Source organism: Pristiophorus japonicus, chromosome 9 (assembly GCF_044704955.1).
Source record: "Pristiophorus japonicus isolate sPriJap1 chromosome 9, sPriJap1.hap1, whole genome shotgun sequence".
In the NCBI taxonomy this organism is placed as follows: domain Eukaryota; kingdom Metazoa; phylum Chordata; class Chondrichthyes; family Pristiophoridae; genus Pristiophorus; species Pristiophorus japonicus.
The window spans coordinates 210958604-210978808 of record NC_091985.1 but is presented as its reverse complement, the minus strand read 5'-3'; the positions used below and the strand labels follow the sequence as shown (position 1 = coordinate 210978808).

The 20205-nt window shown below is 44.1% G+C and overlaps 3 protein-coding genes across 7 annotated transcripts in view; 1 reads left to right on the top strand and 2 right to left on the bottom strand.

Annotated features, from left to right (window-relative positions):
• The window catches only part of LOC139273608 (zinc finger protein 850-like), a 560896-nt gene that overhangs the window by 448619 nt on the left and 92072 nt on the right, over positions 1–20205 (top strand). The window lies entirely within an intron of this gene.
• Positions 1–20205, bottom strand: part of LOC139274108 (zinc finger protein 229-like) — a 120023-nt gene that overhangs the window by 62691 nt on the left and 37127 nt on the right. The gene's annotated exons all lie outside the window — the stretch shown is intronic.
• The window catches only part of LOC139273584 (gastrula zinc finger protein XlCGF57.1-like), a 277425-nt gene that overhangs the window by 220362 nt on the left and 36858 nt on the right, over positions 1–20205 (bottom strand). For all 3 annotated transcript variants that reach the window (XM_070890528.1, XM_070890526.1, XM_070890527.1), the window contains exon 3: positions 5004–5091. The gene's annotated coding sequence lies outside the window, so the exon portion shown is untranslated. The remainder of the gene's footprint in view (positions 1–5003; positions 5092–20205) is intronic.

Below are 20205 nucleotides of genomic sequence, written 5' to 3'. Positions count from 1 at the left end.
CAGAATGGGTTCGTCGTCCGGGGAGGATCCCTGCACAATCAAGCTGCGTAGTCAATCGGGGGACAATTGACCAAAGGGGTTGTTCTGGGAGAAGTTAGTGTAAGATCTTCCTCTCCCCCCTTGCCCCCCTCCTCTTCCTCCTCTTCCTTTTCCATGCTGACGGTAGGGGCAATTTTTATTCCAATGTCCTTCCTGCCCACAATTAAAACAGTCAATTCCTCTTACCCAGTCCCGGCCTCTTCCCATACCATGCCGGGGACAATAGGGAGGTTTATTAGCAGGGCTCGGGCCGTTTGGTTGTTTAGTATAACCGTATCCTTGCTTATCCATCCAATCCTGTATGCAACACTGCGGTTCTATTGATCCTTCCTCCCGAGATGGCTCTTCCTTTCTAGTCACGTATTCAGTCTTGACCCGGGTTGGGGGCGCACCTCCCCCCTCCCCTTTCTTTTTCTGTCAATAATATTTAACTGCCCTTTCCATCTGTCCGGATAGCGTGAGCAATCAAATAGTTGTTTGAAGATCACAGACATCTATAGAGAGGTGGTCTGCAGCTTGTTGTGCATCAGGGTTTGGCATTGGTCTGACAGGGAATTGGTGTCGGGACTTTGGGATCTTGGAAATCATTTCCAGGCCGGAGGATGTTTCAGAGCTGTCTGACTGCTTGACAGTTCTGCGTCTCGATCGGCGGGGGTGTTTGCTATGTCTTTCACAACTTGGACTGGTAGGTTGACTAGAAGATTTACGGGACTGTTTGTGATGTTGAGATATAGTTCTGCCCTTTCGAGTGTGAGATCTGGTTCTTTCGGCTGTATTGCTTGTAAACTGGGGATCCGAATCGCTATCAGAGGATGAGGAGTCAGTTTGGGTTTGTTGCTTTGGTGATATGTGGTTGTTCCTAACTCTTTTTACCGGAGTGTTAGGTGGAGGGTGTTGGGAAGAGGACTGGAGCAAGAGGCCAGGGGGTGCGGGAGGCGTCGTTGGGCGCTGAGTCAGTGGCCACTCATCAATTTCATCATCAGCCTCGGTTAACACAAAGCCAGCCATTTTAACTTGTAGTTGATCAATACCTTTCTCAGAGGTCCCAGAGGATCTCTTAGCAAGTTTCTCGTGCGCACATTCATTCTTTTTTTTTTAAAGACGTCTACAGTTTTAACATGTGTTCCCTCTGTCAATGCAAGTCCTAATTTAATAGCATTGTTTGCCAACTCGATAGAAGTGATGCATCTTTTAATTTCTGACAATAATGTCGCCAGGTTGCAATTAAATTTTTTTATCCCCTTTTCCTCGTCCCCTTCTCCAAATTAATCCCTGTGCTTTTTTTTTACCTCTACGCTTCTAGTGTCACTTAGAGGCCACTGGTCATCCCCTAATAATTTGTTCAGGGCTCCTGATAATTTTCTAAAGTCTTCAGCTCTTTCAGGGAATTCCTCACATAGCTTTTGTAGCGGACTATCCGCATCCGTGGTTTTATCTAACTGATTTCCCATTTTCACGCTGCTCCTCGTATTACTGTGTCGCTACGCGTTCGTGTCGTCGTGCAATTTAAACAAACTTACAAATAGACACAGACTTTACAGAACTAACACGGACTTTAACTAACTCCAAATCTAACACTTACCCGCATCGCCGCACGGTCCGCGTCGCCGCGCGATCTCAATACTAAACTACCACGTCGCCTCGCAGTTCACGTCGCCGCGCAATCCGCGTTGTCTCGCAGTTCACGTCGCCGCGCAATCCGCGTCGACCCGTGGCTCGCGTCGCCGCGCGAGTTAAGATACTTTAACTTTACTTCAAACACTTACCCGCATCGCCGCACGGTCCGCATAGCCGCGCGATCTACAAAATAGACAAAGACTTCTAACACTTACCCGCATCGCCGCACGGTCCGCATAGCCGCACGATCTTAAAACTAAACTTAAAACTCTAAACACTTTAAGACTTACAGACTTACTGCCATTAGCACTGACTTTCGCGATTCGCGTTGCTGCGCCTCTGCGTCATTACGCGTCGGCGTCACTGCGCGTTTACGTCACCGCGCGTCTACGTCACTGCGCGTTGACGTCACTGCGCGTTCGCTTCACTGCGCGTTTACGTCACTGCGCATTCGCTTCGGCCCTTCTCTCTCTCGGCCGCGCGTTCGCGTCGGCCCTACCTTCCGAGTTGCTGCGGGGTTTTTTTTTTAAATTCAATCAGAGCCGAGACGGGCCAAGTGATATTCAAGGTCCCTTCGTCGCACCTGAGTTGAACACCTATCCTCTATTTAAATCCCCATTTTATTCCCTGTGAGCCTAATTTTCTAATTTTGATTTCTTATGAGCCTCAATTAATTTCTTTCAGTTTCCAAATTTCTCTATCCTTTCGCGTTACTGCGCAGTTTAAATTCAATCAGTCAATGAAAGCCCTAATTTAATGGAGTTTTTCTGCCAATTGGACAGGAGTGATTTTATATTTTTCATAATTTAAAATCTCAGAACATTTTTTTTTTCTTTCGGCACCTATTTAGTACGTTACTTTTTTTTTTATAACTAGAGAGAAGTCTGGCACGTAGGCTGTGGACTGCTTTTCGTTATCTCAATTGTTCCAGCCTCAAGGTCGTGTTATTTAATATAATTTTTTTTAAATCCTTTTGAATCCATCTCAGTTGTTTTGCTGTGCCTTCTCTGAATGTTTTCTTTCAACAAGTTTTTCTTTTTTTTTAAACCACCGGGACCATGTAATTTTTTCTCTTTTTAACAAATCTATCCTTTGGGCATTTCCTGGCTCCGCAACTTATCATCCGAATATACGTAATTCAATAAGGTTCACACTCTTAAACTTCCCACATACAGGACAACACTACGAAGGGTTAAAACAAACTTTCATTCTGTTTGAGATAAAACAAACCACAACTCCCCGGCTTTTTTTTTTTTACAGTAAAAGTCACAGAAGCATTTCTCATTTAAACAGACATTCATAAGAGTCTCTTTTCTTTCCTATTAATTTTTTTTGGATCCATGATTGATCATCTATCCCTATCTAGCTCTAACTATCTTTCCAAGTCGCCGCTTGGTTTGCATCATCGCACAATTTCCCTATCTCTATCCCTATTCTAAGTTTGAAAGGTATTCACCAGATTGTCCTGGATCTCGTTCAGACACTACCTGAGAACCAGCGAGTGGCTAAACTTTCCTCAGACTTTTGAAACCGGGGGAAACTGGAGCAGTATTGAAATTATACTCACTCCAGTGGCCATTTTCCCCTCGTCTCGTCCAAGGCTAGTCTGGCTCTTAATTCGCAAGTTTTCGGCAGTCGTCCGTTGAGATCCCACTTCTGACACCAAATGTAAATTCCTGGATTCTTTTACTTCAATCTGGTTCAGTAAAATTACTGAGTCGAATACCTCTTGTGCTTTGAACAAAGCAGTCTTTATTACCGGCCAGTAAGACCTATCAGACAGAAGATATACTCTCTGGATAGAGCGTACACACTCCCTACGGATAGGTGAAGTTACATCGTAAAGCGTTAACAGTTATACAGTTTTGAAATCAGATAACAAAATACAAATGGATTGACATTCTAACTCAGTCACTCATTAGTCAATCTATATGAGATGTTCTTCTTGAAAGCTTAAGTATTGCCTCCAAATGTTTCAATCTAATGGTGTGACTATTTATTTACTGAGACCTTGCAATTCTGCAGATGTATTTCATGTTACAATTATATATTATTGGCAGGATTAGTGACTTGAAACCTTGAGACAGACTGTTAGCTAAGCTGATGTTGCACTATTTGCAATCTGACATTCTCCCAGCTATTCTTCCATGGCTTATACATTTTCATATATCCCGTTTACTTTACTGTCCTTAATTCCATATATTCCGTTCAGATATCCACACTGTCTGACTCTGGAATGCAAGTGTGTATTTTATTCTGTATCTATTGGTTTACAGAATGTGTTAACAAAAACTGAGAGGTACAGAATAAAAGTTATGAGAATATCCATTTTACTCTGTACCAGTCACTTTCTAATATGTGAGTGTGGATTTTAACCTATATCTGCCAGTCAGTCAGTCTGTTACCATATGCGATTGTGATTCAATCTCAATCTGTCATTCACTGTGCCCGAGAGTATGTATCATTCTGTCTCTCTCAGTCCTGGCACTGCGTGTGGGTGTGGGGCCCATTCTGTGTGTCTCAGTCCCTGGCACTGCGTGTGGGTGTGGGGTCCATTCTGTGTCTCTCAGTCCATGGCACTGTTTGTGGGTGTGGGGTCCATTCTGTGTCTCTCAGTCCCTGGCACTGTTTGTGGGTGTGGGGTCCATTCTGTGTCTCTCAGTCCCTGGCACTGTTTGTGGGTGTGGGGTCCATTCTGTGTCTCTCAGTCCCTGGCACTGTTTGTAGGTGTGGGGTCCATTCTGTGTCTCTCAGTCCCTGGCACTGTGTGTAGGTGTGGGGTCCATTCTGTGTCTCTCAGTCTCTGGCACTGTTGGTGGGTCTGTGGTTCATTCTGTAGCTGTCAGTTTTTGCTACTGTTTGAGAGTGAGAGATTCACTCTGCCTCTGTTAGAATGGTGATGTGTGAGAGTGCAAGATTCATTATGTAATTGACAGTCTCTTGTACGTGCTATTCTTGCTCTGTGTGACTGTTGGATTCGGTTCCTTCTTTAGGCCTATGCTAGTTTGCGATTATCTGTGATTGTCTCAGGAGGAGGTTTGGTTCAGTCCATTACCTCCGTTTCTCTGCTCTTGTATGTTAGTTGCTGGGTTTGAGAGTCAGTGTACAGACACCAGTGTGGATTGACACCGTGTCAGTCAGTCCTTGTGTGTGAGTAAGGGGGTGAAAATGGATCTGTCTCTCAGAGCGATATGTTTGGACTTATTGTACTGTTCCAAGTGACTGTAGGATTCATAATGTACCTTTGGGATTTGGATCACTGTGGGACTGACAGCTTCTGCTGCCTGTGACAATATGATTGAGGTCAGTTCTGTATCTCTGCACGCTGTGAGTGATAATGTACTTACTGTGTGTGAGAAGGAGCTGCCTGCACTGTTCCTTGTGTTCCAGGTGGAGGAAAGATCACATTTATCCTGGGGGTGAAGTATTTTGCTCCTAGAATAATATGAGAAAAATATTAGGTACAAGTCATGGACAGGTGCCCGTAGACGATAACAATAAAGTTATAATTAATGTGTATTTTTATAATAAAGTAAAGTATCTGGAGAAAGGAATGCGCGATACAAACAGTGACATTGTCTGACCTCACTGCAATACAGCGGCATTCAGATTCTCTCATCATCATCATCATAGGCGGTCCCTCGAACCAGGATGACTTGCTTCCACGTGAGCTCACAGATGTTTCAATGAAAGACCTGATATTCCAGTCCTGAACTCCAATTGAAAGGGTGGAAGATGCCTGTGCGTGGATGTTTTTAACGTGTGGTGACCGTTGCACATCAGCCACCACACAGGCTTGACAGAGCTAGGACTTTATCCAGTGGCAAGGATTGACCAGGACTGGAGACCTGCTCGGCTGCACGGACCTAGTGCGCACAGACCCAGTGTGGGCTGGCCTGTGTTGCCCCTGGGCCATCGGCTCTTCTGGGCCCTGTACCCTCATTCGCCACACCTCCGTCACAATCTCTCGTCGCTCCTCCGCCACAAACATTCGCCGCACCTCCGCCATGATCTCCCACCGCACATCCACACCAAACATTCGCCGAACCTCCGCCACGATCACCCACCGAATCTCAGCCATGATCCTTCAATGCCCCTCCGCCTCGATCACTCACCACACCTCTGCCACGACCATGAGCAGAGGAGCGGGACGGTCGTGGCGGAGGTGTGGTGAGTGATCAGATTCCCCACACCAGCTGTGTCAGACGGTTCTATAGTAAGTTATCAGCATCCAGACACAACCCAAACCCAGCACTGGTCCATGAATGGGAACACCCGATTGGCACAGTCCAGGTTTATATCTCCCACTTCCATGGAACTACCTGTACAATTCTGAATCGCTTCCTGGATTATAACCACAGGTATCTGGGCTGTACAACAATTGTTTTCAGTCTAATGAAACAGAGCTGAGAGTCTGTACAGTTAACAGAATGTCACAGATGTATCTGAGGGAGCGACAATGTATCTCTCGATCACCAGCAACACGGTTCTAGAGAATTCAACGCACCGAAACAAAATAACCGATTATTGAAATGTCTCCTGTCACACTCCTCTCCTGGTGCCTGCAATAGCTGCACTTTGTGACACTCCTCAAATCCTCACTGTCAGGCTGTGTTTCCACTGTTCACTGTCCAAGAACAGACACTGTGAGATTGGAACTGAATCAGGAACATTCACTACTGATTTGGGGAAAGAAAGCAGCACTGATTTGAAAGAGCGAGGTGATTTACTTTCTCTGTTACTTTACACCGTACATACACAGCCCGAGAATGGCCTCTCCCTTCCCCCACTCACTCTGTTCCAAAACTAGTTCCTGCTGCACTCTGCCCCTCACAGACAGCCCCCGACTGAAGCTGAACTTACCCCGACTCAAAGCCCATCTGCGGACACAGTGCCAATGCGATGAGCTGCTGGAAGGAGGCTGCTGTTTGCTCCCTTACTCGGGCCCGTGTTCAACGATCATCAGCCGAGCACAGAGGAAACGGCAGCCGCTGACAGAGCTGGGGGAGCGGAGCTCGTCTGGGCCCTTCCCGTTGGTTTAAACACTGTGTGGGGAGGGGAGGAGCAGCATGTATTTAGCACATGCTCAGACCATCTTTTTGTCACAAATTAAATGTGCAAAAATGGGATTGTTTCATAAGTTGATTTTATCTCTAATTAAATAGGCCACATTGAGAGGATTTTAATTATAATCCGAATTACCAACAAAATGATTCAGTGAGCCGGACACTGGAGTGGGATTTCCTGAAGAGTTTTACTCTTTCCGTCAGTCTCTGGTGTGTGAGTGTGCCCCTGTCATTTCTGATAGGGGACTATGGGTTTTACTTGCTGCATATTATTGTTCTGATAACTGGGTGTGTGTTTTATTCTGTACCTGTCAGTCTCTGCTATGGGAATGTGGGTTTTATTCTGTACCTGTCAGTCTCTGCTCTGTGAGTGTGGGTTTTATTCTGTACCTGTCAGTCTCTGCTATGTGAGTGTGGGTTTTATTCTGTACCTGTCAGTCTCTGCGATGCGAGTGCGGGTTTTACTGAACCTGTCAGCTTCCAGTATGCAAGTGTGGGTTTTTATCCTCAGTTTATGGTGGGAGAGTGTAGGTTTTATTCTGTACCTGTCAGTCTATGTTGTGAAAGTGTGCATTTTACTCTGTACCTGTCAGTTTCTAATTTGTGAGTGTAGGTTTTTTTCTGTACCTGTCAATCTCTGGAATGTGAGTTTGGGTTTATTCTATTTTAACCTGGCTATGAACCCTGCTCCCTCGCGGCATAGGTGTCCTCTGGAAATACAGTCAGCAGATCAGTACGAATCTATTGCCAATTAGTCAAAAGTTTCAGATAAATGCACAAAATGCACAAACTGCTTCAAAAACAGACACAGGCTGTCAAAAATAATGAAAAACAAGGCCCAGTAGATTTAGAGAGAGAGCTCGGGCTGGTGGGAATCCATCACTGGATCGTTCACACAAGCCGAGTGGATTAATTTGGTGATAGTACGAATTCACTGGTAGGTATTCGGTGAGTAAGGTAAATAATCACCAGATTGGAATTTAGCTTTTGTCTTGTAACATCACAGATAAGTGGATCACAAGCAGGGTGGGAGAATTTGGTGATAGTAGGAATTCATTGCAAATTATTGACCTGGTTAGGAAATTGACTGAGCTGTAGGAGACAGAGGGTAGGGACAAAGGTTGGTTCTCAAGTTGGCAGGATGTGGTGTCCCACAGGGATCTATTTTGGGGCTTCAACTATCCTCAGTATTTATTAATGACTTAGTTGATGGCATAGAAAGACATATATCTAAATTTGCCGCTGACACAAAAGATAGCTGGCATTGCAGGCAGTGTAGTTGAAAGCATCAAATTACAAAGGGATAGCGATAGATTAAGTTAATGGGCAAAACTGCGTCAAATCGATTTCAATGTAGACACTTTGGACATAAAAAAGATACAAGAGGGTACATTGTAAATGGTGGAAAGCTAAAAACAGTGGAGGTCCACAGAGACTTGGGAGTCGAGGAACATAGATCATTAAAATGTCATGAACAAGTACAGAAAATAATCAGAAAGGCTAATGGAACGCTGGTTTTTACATCTCGAGCACTAGAATACTAGGGGGTAGAAGTTATGCTGCAGCTATACAAAGCCCTGGTTAGCCAACACCTGGAGCACTGAGAGCAGTTCTGGGCACCATGCCTTAGGAAGGTTATATTGGCCTTGGAGCGAGTGCAGCGCAGATTTACCAGAATGATACTCACGCCAAGGTTTAAGGTATGAGGAAAAATTACACAAATTAGGACTGTATTCACTAGAATTTAGGTTAAGGGCTGATCTGATCGAAGTTTAAGATATTAAGCGGAACAGATGGGGTAGATAGAGAGAAACTATTTCCGCTGGTTGGGGATTCTCGGACTCGGGGCATAGTCTAAAAATTAGAGCCAGAACTTTTAGCAGTGAAATGAGGAAACACATTTATATATAATGGGTGGTAGAAGTTTGGAACTTGCTTCCTCAAACACCAATTGATGCTAGGTCAGTTGTTAATTTTAAATTGGAGATTGATAGCTGTTTGTTAACTAAAGGTATTAAAGGATCTGGTCAAAGGCGGGTATATGGAGTAAGGTCGCAGATCAGCCATCATCTCATTGAATGGGGGAACAGGCTCGAGGAGCTGAATGGCCTGTTCCTGTTCCAATGTTCGTTCCTCCACTTTATCTCCAGTGTCACCATCAAGCACTCCAAGGGCACATACAATACTGAGCACCCTCTACATTACCTTGGCATTACTACTGTCACTCTGTCCCCAGCCCTACTCCAAACCATTTCTGTTCCTGAATTTATAAACTAGGAAAACGTAGAAACGATAAATCCTCAGGACTGGATGAATTGCATCCGCGCAAAATAAATCATGCAAAGGAAGAGCCCATCGAGAGAATTGTGTTCAGTTCTGGACCTCATGAATTATGTATTAGCTTTGGCGGGGGTGCAGCACAGATTCAGCAGATTGATACCGGGGCAAAAAGGGTTAATTTATGAGGACAGGTGGCATAGACAAGTCTTTTACTTCCTTGAGGATAGAAAATGAAGGATGATATCATTGACATGTTTAAGATGATAGAGAGATACTATTTCATCTGGTGGGAGATCCAGAACAAGGGGAATAAACTTAAAAGTTAAAGCTAGGCCGTTCAGGGGTGAGGCCAGGAGGCACTTTTTCACACAAAGGTTAGTAGAAATCTGGAAATCTCTCCCCCAAAAAGCTGGAGCTCAACTGAAACGTTCAAGACTCAGACTGACTGATTTTTGTTAGGTTAGGTTCTGTGTGTCTGTGTATTGACACACAAAGACAAACAAACACACACACACACACACACACACACACAGACATGCTGAAACACACACATGGGTTAAGGGTGTAGGTGGACTGAAAGGGTTTAAGCAGACTTTTAAAGGCACTTGTTCGTCAGTCCGTCAGCCGATTTTGGGCCTGGTTTGGTACAAATCTGACCTCTCACCAAGGACTGTGTTTGAACTCCCCACATTCATTTTACACAAGTCCTTCAGATTGGTAGGAGTGAAAGCTCAGCGTTTTGACCCTCTGTGACACCCAGCCCATTGCTGAAGATTGTTTCGAGTGCTGTACCATGTCTTTTCAGAATTCACTACAGAATTACATAGTATTTACTGCACAGAAACAGGCCATTCGGCGCAACATGTTCATGACTCTGTTTATACACACAAGCATTCTCTCACCTTAGTTCACCTCATCCTATCATATCCTTCTATTCCTTTCTCCCTCATGTACGTATCTAGCTTCCCCTTAAAGGCACTCTGCTATTCACCTTAACTCCATGTGCTAGCAAGCTCTACATTCTAACCACTCTCTGGGTAAAGAGGTTTCTCCTGAATTCCTTATTGGATTTATTAGTGACTATCTTATATTTATGTCCCTAGTTTTGGACTCCCCACAAGTGATAACATCTTCTCGACATCGACCCCAACAAACAGCTACATAATTATAAAGATCTCTATGAGCCTTCTCTTTTCTAGAGAAAGAGCCCCAGCATGTTCAGCTATTCTGGATACTTATAACCTCTCACTTCTGGTGTCATCCTTGGAAATCTTTTTTGCAACAGCCACAGTGCCTGTATATCTTTTTCATAATATGGAGACCAAAACTGAACACAGTATTCCAAGTGTGGTCTAATCAAGGTTCTATATACGTTTCACAAAACTTCTCTGCTTTGCAATTATCTTACTCGAGAAATGAGACCCAGTGCTTTATTTACATTTCCATTGCTTTTAATGATTTGTGCATCTGTCCCCCTAGATCACTGGTGGGCAAAATATGGCCCATGGACCATATTCGGCCTGCCAAGACATTCTATCCGGCCCGCTGGATGGGACAGAAATCGAACGCGAGCCGGAGCTCGAGCTGCACATTCGTCTTTCCACTTTCACTTCTCATAGGCCAGAGACAGATCTGAACTGCAGCCAAGGAAAAAACATAGTAATAAATTCAAATTAATAAATCGCCAAAGCGATTCTCTCTGGCCCGATCTTAACAAGATCCGTTCCGTAATTCTAGACTCCAATGGCAGATGTCGGTACCCAGAATGCAGTGCGTACTAGAATATGCCCTATCCAATTTAGAGCGGAGTCATGGCTGCTCATCTCCACAAATCTTTTACCGAAGAGGGTGACTGGTGCTGCATCTTTCCTCTCCCGGTACAATGGCAGGGGAGTTCTCATCTCGCACCAATTGGGACGGCATTAGTAATCTTTGCAGAGGGACATAATGATGACTGAGGTGGGACATTGATGCTGACACAGACTCTGAAGAGGGTACAGTTCTATTTCACAGCACTGATTTACAGAGACCAGAAGATACCACAACATTTTCAACATTTATCTTTGATTCATTTCTAAGCAGTATCAGATACATGTTGTGTATGTAAGATAGCGTGACTGCTACATGAATTTATGTTTATGCAATATTCTAAAATTTTTGCGCACGGTCCCTTTAAATTTGCTGCACAGCCGGGCACGATGCAGCTGCACATGCGCAGTGTCTCTTCCAGTGGCAGGAGCTGGGGATCGGTCTGCGTGGGACCCAGCGATTGGTGGAATATTGGTGGGCGGCACTCAACAGCTCACCAAAACTTTGTTAAGTGGTCCTCCAGCCCAAATAATTGCCCCCCCTGCCCAAGCTCTCTTTGCTCCTCAACAGCATTTAGACACTTTTTTTCCAAAAATGGGAGACTTGCATTTATATTGCACCTTTCACGACCACCAAACATTTCAAAACGCTTTAAAGCAAATGAAGTACTTTTGGAGTGTAGACACTGTTGGAATGTGGGAAATGCAACAGCCAATTTGCACACAACAAGCTCCCACAAACAGCAATGTGATAAGAACATAAGAAATAGGAGCAGGAGAGGACCATTTAATAAGATCATGGTTGATCTGATCATGGACTCAGTTCCACTTCCCTGCCCACTCCCCATCACCTTGTATTCCCTTATCACTCAAAAATCTGTCTATCTCCGCCTTAAATATATTCAAAGACCCAACCTCGACAGCTCACTGGGGCAGAGAATTCCATAGATTTATAACCCTCAGAGAAGAAATTTCTCACCTCAGTTTTAAATGGGCGGCCCTTTATTCTAAGACTATGTCCCCTAGTTTTAATTTCCTCAATGAGTGGAAATATCCTCTCTGCATCCACCTTGTCGAGCCCCCTCATTATCTTATATGTTTCAATAAGATCACCTCTCATTCTTCTGAACTCCAATGAGTATAGGCCCAACCTATCTTCATAAGTCAATCTCTCATCTCCAGAATCAACCTAGTGTACCTTCTCTGAACTTCCTCCAATGCAAGTATATCCTTACTTAAATACGGAGACCAAAACTGTACGCAGTACTCCATGTGTGGCCTCACCAATACCCTGTACAGTTGGAGCAGGACTTCTCTGCTTTTATACTCTATCCCCCTTGTAATAAAGGCCAACATTTCATGAGACTTCCCGATTACTGGCTGTACATGCATGTTAACATTTTGTGTTTCATGCACAAGGACCCCCAGGTCCCTCTGTACTGTAACACTTTGCAATTTTTCTCCATTTAAATTGTAATTTCCTTTTCTATTTTTACTGCCAAAGTGGATAACCTCACATTTTCCCACATTATACTCCATCTGCCAGATTTTATGCCCATTCACTTAGCCTGTCTATATCCCTCTGCAGATTTTTTGTGTTCTCCTCACAATTTGCTTTCCCATCCATCTATGTATCATCAGCAAACTTGGCTACCTTACACTCGGTCCCTTTATCCAAGTCATTAATATAGATTGTAAATAGTTGAGGACCTAGCACCAATTCCTGTGGCACCTCACTAGTCACTGTTTGCCAACCGGAAAATTATCCATTTATCCCGACCCTCTGTTTTCTGTTAATTAGCTAATCCTCTTTCCATGCTAATATATTACCCCCTATCCAGTGAACATTTATCTTGTGCAGTAATCTTTTATCTGGCACCTTATCGAATGCCTTCTGGAAATCCAAATAAACCACATCCACTGCTTCCCCCTTATCCAACCTGCTCGTTACATCCTCAAAGAATTCCAGCAAATTTGTCAAACATGATTTTCCTTTCATAAAACCATGCTGACTCTGTTTGATTGAATTATGCTTTTCCAAATATCCCACTACTGCTTCCTTAATAATGGACTCGAGCATTTTCCCAACGACAGATGTTAGGCTAACTGGTCTATAGTTTCCTGCTTTTTCTCTGTCTCTTTTTTTTTTAAATAGGGGCGTTACAGTTGCGGTTTTCCAATCTACTGGGACCACCCCAGAATCCAGGGAATGTTGGTAGATTACAAACAATGCATCCACTATCTCTGCAGTCACCTCTTTTAAGACCCCAGGATGTAAGACATCAGGTCCTGGGGACTTGTCCACCTTTAGTCCCATTATTTTATTGAGCACTACTTCATTAGTGATAGTGATTGTATTAAGTTCCTCCCTCCCTATAGCCCTTTGATTATCCACTATTGGGATGTTTTTCGTGTCTTCTACCGTGAAGACCGATACAAAATATTTGTTCAATGTCTCTGCGATTTCCCTGTTCTCCATTATTAATTCCTCAGTCTCATCCTCTAGGGATAACGACCAGACAATCTGTTTTTGTAATGTTGAAGGATAAGTATTAGCCAGGAGACTGGGAATAACTCCTCTGCTCTTCCTCGAAATAGTGTTAGAAACATAGAAACATAGAAAATAGGTGCAGGAGTAGGCCATTCGGCCCTTCTAGCCTGCACCGCCATTCAATGAGTTCATGGCTGAACATGCAACTTCAGTACCCCATTCCTGCTTTCTCACCATACCCCTTGATTCCCCTAGTAGCAAGGACTTCATCTAACTCCTTTTTGAATATATTTAGTGAATTGGCCTCAACAACTTTCTGTGGTAGAGAATTCCACAGGTTCACCAATCTCTGGGTGAAGAAATTCCTCCTCATCTCGGTCCTAAATGGCTTCCCCCTTATCCTTAGACTGTGTCCCCTGGTTCTGGACTTCCCCAACATTGGGAACATTCTTCCTGCATCTAACCTGTCTAACCCCGTCAGAATTTTAAACGTTTCTATGAGGTCCCCTCTCATTCTTCTGAACTCCAGTGAATACAAGCCCAGTTGATCCAGTCTTTCTTGATAGGTCAGTCCCGCCATCCCGGGAATCAGTCTGGTGAACCTTCGCTGCACTCCCTCAATAGCAAGAATGTCCTTCCTCAGGTTAGGAGACCAAAACTGTACACAATACTCCAGGTGTGGCCTCACCAAGGCCCTGTACAATTGTAGCAACACCTCCCTGCCCTTGTACTCAAATCCCCTCGCTATGAAGGCCAACATGCCATTTGCTTTCTTAACCGCCTGCTGTACCTGCATGCCAACCTTCAATGACTGATGTACCATGACATCCAGGTCTCTTTGCACCTCCCCTTTTCCTAATCTGTCACCATTCAGACAATAGTCTGTCTCTCTGTTTTTACCACCAAAGTGTATAACCTCACATTTATCCACATTATACTTCATCTGCCATGCATTTGCCCACTCACCTAACCTATCCAAGTCGCTCTGCAGCCTCATAGAATCCTCCTTGCAGCTCACACTGCCACCCAACTTAGTGTCATCCGCAAATTTGGAGATACTACATTTAATCCCCTCGTCTAAATCATTTAATGTACAGTGTAAACAGCTGGGGCCCCAGCACAGAACCTTGCGGCACCCCAATAGTCACTGCCTGCCATTCTGAAAAGTCCCCATTTACTCCTACTCTTTGCTTCCTGTCTGACAACCAGTTCTCAATCCATGTCAGCACACTACCCCCAATCCCATGTGCTTTAACTTTGCACATTAATCTCTTGTGTGGGACCTTGTCGAAAGCCTTCTGAAAGTCCAAATATACCACATCAACTGGTTCTCCCTTGTCCAGTCTACTGGAAACATCCTCAAAAAATTCCAGAAGATTTGTCAAGCATGATTTCCCTTTCACAAATCCATGCTGACTTGGACCTATCATATTACCTCTTTCCAAATGCACTGCGATGACATCCTTAATAATTGATTCCATCATTTTACCCACTACCGATGTCAGGCTGACCGGTCTGTAATTCCCTGTTTTCTCTCTCCCTCCTTTTTTAAAAAGTGGGGTTACATTGGCTACCCTCCACTCCATGGGACCTTTTACATACACCTGAGGGAGCAGACGGGGCTGCGGTTTATCACTTCTGAAAGACGGCACTCCCTCAGCACTGCACCGGATTGTCAGCCGAGGTTTTGTGCTCAAATCCCTGGTGTGGGAATTGAACCCACAATTTTACAACTCAGGTGAGAGTGCTACTCACTGAGCCACAGCTGACACTGAGTACGTGGCCTCCTTATTCCACCTACCAAAATGCACCACGTCACAGCTATTTATATTGGAAATATAATCATAGAAGTTTACAGCACGGAAGCACATTTTGGCCCATCGTTTCCATGCCAGCCAACAAGAGGCTATCCAGCCTAATCCCACTTTTCAGCTCTAGGTCCATAACCCTGCAGGTTATGACACTTCAAGTGCACATCCAAGTACTTTTTTTTTTAAATGTGGTGAGGGTTTCTGGCTCTTCCACCCTTTCAGGCAGAGTTCCAGACTCCCACAACACTCTGCGTGAAGAAATTTCCCCTCAAATCCCCTCCAAACCTTCTACCAATTACTTTAAATTTATACCCCGGGTTGTTGACCACTCTGCTAATGGAACTAGACCCTTTCTATCCACTATATCTAGGCCCCTCATAATTTTATACACCTCAATGAGGTCTCCTCTCAGTCTCTGTTCCAATGAAAACAAATCCAGCCTATCCAATCTGTCCTCATAGCTAAGATTCTCCACTCCCAGCAACATCCTCGTAAATCTCCATTGTACCCTCTCCAGTGCAATCACGTCCTTCCTGTAATACTGTGACCAGAACTGCACGCAGTGCTCCAGCTGTGGCCTAACCAGGTTTTTTTTAAAAAACAGTTCAAGTATAAACCCCTGCTCTTGTATTCTGTGCTTTGGCGAATAAAGGCAAGCATTCCGTATGCATTCTTAACCACCTTAGCTACCTGTACTGAGACATGCATTCCAAGGTCTCTTTGTTCCTCTACACTTCTCAGTGTCCTACCATTGAATGTGTATTCCCTTTCCTTGTCAGCCCTCCCCACATGCATTTCCTCACACCTCTCTGGATTAAATTCCATTTGCCAGTGTTTTGACCAGTTGATTGATATCTTCCTGCAGCCCGCAGCTTTCTTCATTATCAAACACACAGCCGATTTTAGTATCATCTGCAAACTTCCTAATCATACCCCCGATATTCAAGTCTAGATCATTAATGAATATCACAAAAAGCAAGGGACCTGGTACTGAGCCCTGCGGAACCCCACTGGTAACATCCTTCCAGTCACAAAAACATCCATCAACCATTACCCTTTGCGTCCTGCCTCTGAGCCAATTTTGGATCCAACTTACCACTTTGCCCTGGATCCCATGGGTTTTTACTTTTGTGACCAGTCTGCCATGTGGGACCTTATCAAAAGCTTTGCTAAAAGATATATACACAACATCATATGCTTGGCCCTTAGCAACCCTCCTATTACCTCCTCGAAAAATTCAATCAAGTTAGTTAGACACGACCTTCCCTTAACAAATCCGTGCTGACTGTCCTTGATTAATCTGTGTCTTTCTAAGTGAAGATTTATCCTGTCCTTCAGGATTTTTTCCAATAATTTTCCTACCACTGAGGTTGGGCTGACTGGTTTGTAATTACTCGGTCTATCCCTTTCTCCCTTCTTAAACAAAAGTACCACATTAGTAGTCCTCCAGCACCATATCTAAAGCCAGAGAGGATTGGAAAATGGTGGTTGAGCAGTTATAATGAGGGATGTTCAAGAGGCCAGAATTTGAGGAGCAAGACATCTTGTGGGGTTGTGAGGCAGAAAAAGATTAGAGAGATAGGGAGGAGCAAGACCACGGAATGATTTGTAAACAAGGATGAGAATTTTGAAATCGAGGCTTTGTTTAACTGGGAGCCAATGTGGGTCAGAAAGCACAGGAGTGACGGGTGATCTTGACTTGATGTGGGTTAGTACATGGGCTGCTGAGATTTGGATGACTTCAAGTTTACGTAGTGAGGAATGTGGAAGGCCGGCCAGGAGTGAATTGGAGTAGTCAAGTCTAGAGGTAACAAAGGCATGAGTGAGGGTTTCAGCAGCACAAGAGCTGAGGCAGGGGCGGAGGTGGGTAATGTTACGGAGGTGGAAAAAGGTGGTTTCGGTTATGCCACGGATATGTGGCTGGAAACTCATTTCAGGGTCAAATATGACACCTAGGTTGTGAGCAATCTTGTTCTCCCTCAGATTGATGCTAGGGAGAGGGATGGAGTCTGTGGTTAGGGACCGCAATTTATGGCAGGGACCAAAGATATTGGCTTCGGTCTTCCCAATATTTAATTGGAGAAAATTTCTGCTCATCCAGTACTGGATGTTGGACAAGCAATCTGACAATTTAGATACCAAGCATGGGTCGAGACAAGTGGGGGAGAGGTGGAGCTGGGTGTCGTCAGTGTACATGTAGAAACTGACTCCGGGTTTTTAGATTATATCGCCAAGGGGCAGCATATAGATGAGAAATAAGAGGGAAACAAGGACACCAGAGGTAACAATGCAGGAGTGGGAAGAGAAGCCATTGCACGATATTTTCTGGCTACGATTAGATAGGTAAGAATGGAACCAGGCGAGTGCAGTCCCACCGAGCTGGACACTGGTGGAGAGGTGTTGGAGGAGGATGGAGTAGTCAACTGTGTCAGAGGTGCAGCAGAGGTTAGAACCTAAAGCAAGTTTTCCACTAGATTAACAGTGACTCCAATCCACTTATGTTGCGTTATAAGAACACAAGAAATAGGAGCAGGCCATTCGACCCCTCGAGCCTGATCCGCCATTCAATATCATAGCTGATCTTCTACCTCAACTCCACTTTCCTCATATTCCTTCATCCCTTAATATTCAAAAAAGTGTAACAACTTCTGTCTTGAATATGCTCAAAGATTGAGCATCCATAGCCCTTTGGGGTAGAGACTTCCAAAGATTCACCACCCTATTTATTTTCATCTCAGTCCTAAATGGCCGACCACTTATTCTGAGACTGTGACTCCTGGTTCTAGACTCCCAGCCAGAGAAAATATCCTTCCTGCATCAACCCTGTCAAGCCCTGTAAGGATTGTGCATGTTTCAATTAGATCACCTTTCATTCTTCTAAACTACAGAGAATATAGACCTCGTCTACTCAATCTCTCCTCATAGGACAGTCCTACTACCCCAGGAATCAGTCTGGTGAACCTTCGTTTCTCAATGGCAAGTATGTCCTTTCTTAGGCAAGGAGACCAAAACTGTACACATACTCCAAATGTGGTCTCACCAGGGCAGTATGTAATTGCAGTCAGACATCTTTACTCTTATATTCAAATCCTCTTATAATAAAGGTCAACAAATCATTTTCTTTAATTGCTTCCTGTACCTGCAGGTTAATTTTCAGTGATTCATATACATGGACACCCAGGACTCTCTGAACAACAGCATTTTCCAATTTGTCAGCATTTACAAACTACTCTGCTTTTCTATTTTTCCTACCAAAGTGGATAACTTCACATTATATTCCATTTTCCATCTTCTTACCCACTCACTTAGCCCTTTGAAGTTTCTTTGCATTTTGCATCATCCTCACAACTTACATTCCCACCTAGCTTTGTATCATCAGCAAATGTGGATATCATCCAAATCATTGATATAGATTGTGAATAGCTGGGGCCCAAGCCCTGATGCTTACGGTACCACTCCACGAGTTACAGCCTGCCAACCCAAAAATTACCCGTTTATTCCTACTCTGTTTTCTGTCCGTTAACCAATCCTTAATCCATGCTCGTGTCCACAGTAAATGACACAAGGTCAGCCCGCTGGATGGAACCTCGGGCACCCTCAGCTTGATCACCGGTGTCTCCAGTCCAGATTACCCCCTTACATCAGTCTCCCCTCACTTTTATACCCTGCAGTGATCCACCTCTGGCACTGGACTCCTCTTTGTCTTCTCTGCTGGGTTTGGGCTTGCCCCTCACTTTTATACCCTGCAGTGATCCACCTCTGGCACTGGACTCCTCTTTGTCTTCTCTGCTGGGTTTGGGCAGGAAGCTGGGAAAAGACAGCTGGAACTTCTCTAATCTGTGATTTACAAGGACACTTTCCCTGGTTCCCAGCAGTTACTTTTCTTCAGTAATTTTCCCATTATCCTTAAACTCCCCTGCCTGCTGTTGGTTGTTATTTCTTATAGTTTCATAATTATAGGTATAAACATCACACATTACAATCTAACCTATTCTATTACTCACTCTGGTTTAAGCTTATATTGTCCTCTACTATTTTATGCTTTGAGAACCAATCCTCAATCCATGTGAGTATATTACCCCCAATCCTATGAGCTCTAATTTTGTTTAATTATCTCTTATCGAATGCCTTCTGAAAATCCAAATACACCATATCCACTGGTACCCCCCTTATCTATTCTGCTAATTACCACCTCAAAACACACTAACAGATTTGTCAAACATGATTTCAGTTTTATAAATCCGTATTGACTCTGCCCAATCCTATTATTATTTTTAATAGTGCCCTGTTACCACATCCTTATAATAGATTCTAGCATTTTTCTTACTACTGATGTCAGGCTAACTGGTCTGTGGTTCTTTGTTTTCTCTCCCCTCCTTTCTTAAATAGTGGGGTTATATTTGGTACCTTCCAATTTGCATGTAGGGAGAGAGAGCGAATGAGTGAGAGGAAGATTGACACAGAAGGGAGAGAGAGCTGTATAGAGTGAGATCAAACAGACAGCAAAGTAAGTAAGACAGAGAGAGACTTAAATCCAAAAGGGGGAGTGGGAGAGACAGAATGAGGCAGAGAAAGAGAGGAAAGGAAGAGAAGGTATTGGCCGGGATGGCAAGAGAGAAGAGAATGAGGTAGAGAGAAGAGAGATGGGTGAAAGAGGCAGAGAGAGGTAGACTGAGAGCATAGCAGAAAGAGGGACAGAGAAGCAGAGATTAGAAAGGTGGAAAGAGTGAGAGACAGTGAGGCAGAGAGAAATGAGAGAGGTCGAGCTCTTATTGAATGGCGGAGCAGGCTCGAGGGGCCAAATGGCCTACTCCTGCTCCTATTTCTTATGTTCTTAATAGAGCAAATGTGAATTAGAGAGAGAGAGAGAGACAGACAGAGAGAACAAGGTGGGGGAGAGAGAGAAATTGAGAAAGAAACAGGTGGAGATATGAGAGTGCTTCTTCGGCAGCCCCTCCCAAACCCTCGACCTCTACCATCTAGAAGGACAAGGGCAGCAAGTGTGGATATCTGAACGGAATATATGGAATTAAGGACAGTAAAGTAAACGGGATATATGAAAATGTATAAGCCATGGAAGAATAGCTGGGAGA